At 34.1% G+C, this 4102-nt stretch overlaps 1 protein-coding gene across 1 annotated transcript in view; it reads left to right on the plus strand.

The window, feature by feature from the left end:
* LOC106883942 (cytoplasmic dynein 1 heavy chain 1) overlaps positions 1-4102 on the plus strand; it is a 106810-nt gene that overhangs the window by 1031 nt on the left and 101677 nt on the right. The gene's annotated exons all lie outside the window — the stretch shown is intronic.

Raw genomic sequence — 4102 nt, forward strand, 5'->3', positions numbered from 1 at the left:
ATATATATGTAAAACAAATAATAAATGAGTATATGCATATATACGTACAAATATCTGCATACCTACATCTACCTGTATATATAGGTGCATATCTGGGTACAGGACGTTGCAAACAAAACGTAGACAAAAAATAATAATAACCAGAGTATATATATATATGTATATGTGTGTATGTATGTATGTATATAAAGCATGCAGTTGTTTTTGGGTTGAGAATTCGCAGATAAGTTTGTCATAATCAGCTATGGGAACGGTTTCTTATTAAGAAGTGCAGTAAAATATTTTAATTTTGTGGCAATTATTTTGTGTGTATTCAATGCTTTTTTTTTGTTTGTTTCTGGCGTGTTGGGTTATGTTTTGTGTTAATATATTAACAAAGACAAAATTTAATACAAGACAAAAGCTCAGCGGGCTCGTGTGAATGACTAATTCCACTCTACAAAAAATTAAGTAAAATGAGAGAAAAAATATTACGTTTTAACAAAAAGAATTTCTTTTAAAATGCTTCCAGTTTGTTTTATGAAGAGAGAAAAATATTAAAGTAAAATTGTGTTTTGTGTGTGTTTTTAAAATACGTAATTTGAAATGACAGGATTGTCGCAATCAACGAAAGATGACTGCTGCTCTTCAGAATCGCTATAATGAATGACATCAGTGCCGTTTCGTCAGTAGAATGCGAATTGTGCCCAATTGGTTATCATCATTTTATTTCTGAAAGTATTAGTCAATTCGGACGACAAAGCGGCCCAAAACGACAGTTTGTGACAGTGTCAGCCAATAAAGTCACAGTTAGTCGGCTCATGAGGACTTCGGCATACGTACCCAAGTCTTCCCCACCGATTTTCTTTCCTCATAATTTTCAAAAAAGAAAAAAAAATTTCAAATGACATTTTCTACAAATAGGTTCCAGACTGTGTATATTCGGATTATATGGGAATCTTTTTTTTTTTTTTTTTTTTTCCGGAGTGTGGGTGGGTAACAGTAGCTTCACAAATTCACACGAGTCGACTGTTTTCTCTTTCAGAAAAAGTTTCTGCAAATACCTTTCAAGCGGTGTCGATTACTTTTATATCGGAATTTATTGTGGAAAACGATGGGCGGGTGCACATAACATACTGACACATCACATACGTGTCTACAAAATAAAACCTGAACTTAGGAAAAGATTGTGAAGTTTGTATGTACGTTCGCCAATATTTTTTCACATTACATTTTGAATAAATCAGCACTGTCTTGAGAGGTATTTGTAGAAAATATCCATTTTTCTGAAAGTTATGATCAAACAGTCGGCGAGTGGAGGTGGTGACGTCGAACTTGTTTAGGTATGCCAATTTTCGATCTTGCTACCTAATTGCGAAAATGCAGGCCGACGTTTTAAATGGGTTTGCGGACGGTGTTTCAGAATGGCTATTACTATCCCTTGGAGAAGGAAAAGGGCACGGAATTTGGGAGTAAAATATGCATGGAAATTTTTAAGGGAAAAAATTGAAAAATGTGAAAAAATGAAGTGATGGTGTGGGGGGAAGCAAAAAATCTCAAAATTCCGATTTTTTGCAATTTCCCGGAATCTCCGTATCCGAAAAGTGGTTTTTTGGCAAAAAAAAAACAAAAACAAATTGCGAGAAAATTTGGTGGAGGGGGGTGGTGAAGTCTTTCCAAAAAATTCTTTCATTATCATATGCTGTATGAAATACAGGAATAAAAGAAAAAAATGATAGTAATAAACCCACCCAATTCCTTGCCCTTTTGTTTCCCTTTGAAGTAAAGATAGTTATTCCGAAAATTTACTTGTTTGCGTTCTCTGTCTAGATCAGCAACCACTTCCCAACCATTCTGAATCAGTAATTGCTTTGTAATTGAAAAACTTTTTCAACTTTTAGCGATATTTGAAGTAGACCAAATGCCTAATCCTTTGAATTCCAGAAGGGGCTCGATTACTTACCAACTTACTTTATTTCATTAACAAAATATGTATCAGGTTCTACCGAGACTCGAACTCGGATCGCTGGATTCAGAGTCCACAGTGCTTGCTCTTCAAATTCGCTGTTTGACAGCAGCACTTAACTTTTCTACTAAGCGAGATGATCTTCGACTAATCCTCAAGAAATGGTTCGAAATTTTTATATCCATGGATTTAATTTCTTTCATTATGCAGGCAAAGCATACCATGCAGCACTTGAGTTAACATAGAAATAGCTGTAATCTCGAAGAGGAATGAATACTATCTAAAAAGTGTGTGTGTGTAGCTCAAAGGCTTCTGTTAGTAATCGAAGCACCAAATCTCTAGTAGAATTTTGTGCCATCAAATATGGAATGGTTAGATTTTTCTGATCAACTTTCATCATTCTCTTTAGTTAATATAAAACAATTTTTCTTAATGGCTTGGTGGTGGTCTTGATAGTCTCATCAGATTTTTGTTTTTCAGCACATGAAGCAGGCATTGATATTTTTTGTCCTTACATCATTCATCAACATAATTATCTCTTGAGGTGTTTCTCCTAATCTTAGACCTGTTTTCTTCAAACCTAATTTAATTGATCTTGTCAAATCAAAAGGTTACTTGTTGCAGTAGTTGCCATCATTCAGTTGAAGACTATTTAAAGCCACATGGAAAGGATCTTTGCTCAATTGTTGCCAGTTGAAGTAGGTGTGAGACAGCTGTGCACACTGTCCATCATTATCTAAACTGTGAATGTAATCCTTAATTCGTTTTCAAACTTCACATCTCAGATGCTTTTAACTTAGTCCATTTCCACAAATTTTCCATCAATATTAAAGACCATCTCATATCAGACTGAAACAGATACCTTCTTAATTGGGGGCATCGGTAATCCAGTTCAGGTACCGAACTCTGCTGAAGAATTTATGAAGGAATAACATCAAATGTGAAGTTTTTGGTTAGATGAAAAAATTAGGTAGATATTCATAATTCTTCAATCTCAAAACTGGTTGTTCCTCAGAGTACCACTATACAAAGTTTTGCATTCCGATGAATATTTCACAAAGATGCAAAATTTCTGTGCTTAATAATATTGGTGATGTAGAACTGCACTAAGCTTTTTTTTATTCTAAAAATATGTAGCTGTGTTGATCAACACCCTTGTAATTGCAAACCTAGGCAATTTACTAAAGTAGCCATGAAATTATGAATAATTGTGGCATTGAGAGTGGGTGCAGATATGTTTCCCATACAAATGTTTTTCCAGAGAGTTTATGGACTTCCCTGTCTTAGATTTCTAAGATACAGATTAAAGAGATGATTAAGCTGGCTTTTGCATCAATCAAATATTCCATTTGTTCTGGAAGCTCTCAACTTGTCTTCTCTTGATGGCAAAAGACCAGATGATATCATTGTTATTGGAATGCAAGACACTACTTTGAGATGTCACTGTGGTGGATATTTTTGCCAGACATTTAGTTTTGTATGCTAATTATGAAAATAAAATTCATTTTTGCCATGGATTAATAAAAAGCTAATGGTTCTGTTTTTTTTATATCGGCAGAACAAAGATTACTAAATATTCAGTGTTATCTACTAATTATCTCAATTACTTTTAAAACGGCTGGTGTTTCCCTTTTAGTTTAAAACTTGTGACAATTGGGGAGTGGTGAAAAGACACAAAACCTCCTAAATGATTGTACAAAGCAATGCTGCTAGTGTCCTTTCTTGACTCTACTATTTTCCTCCATGTACATAGGAATTTTAATGAAACAATTCAAAAGGGAAACAGTTTAAAGATTTCTCATGCATGCATGCATGCATGCATGCATACATACGTGTGTGTGTGTGTGTGTATATATATATTGGGTTGGTAAGAAAGTAATTTCATTTTTTTAGTGTGAAATGGAATTTTGTTTTCATACAAAGAATGAACTTTAATCAATTATATATTTTCCATTTTGTTCAATGACTTTTTGCCATCTTTCTGACAACTTCATGATTCTGTGCTCATAGAACTTCCAATCTTTATCTGCCCAAAACTGAAGCAAGTGTGATTTCAGGTCATCATTATTATTAAAAGTTTAATCATTCAAAAAATTTTGAAAACTTCGAGATAAATGGTAATCTGATGGTGCAGGGTCGGGGCTACATGGATGCGAC

Source organism: Octopus bimaculoides, chromosome 3 (assembly GCF_001194135.2).
Source record: "Octopus bimaculoides isolate UCB-OBI-ISO-001 chromosome 3, ASM119413v2, whole genome shotgun sequence".
Lineage (NCBI taxonomy): Eukaryota > Metazoa > Mollusca > Cephalopoda > Octopoda > Octopodidae > Octopus > Octopus bimaculoides.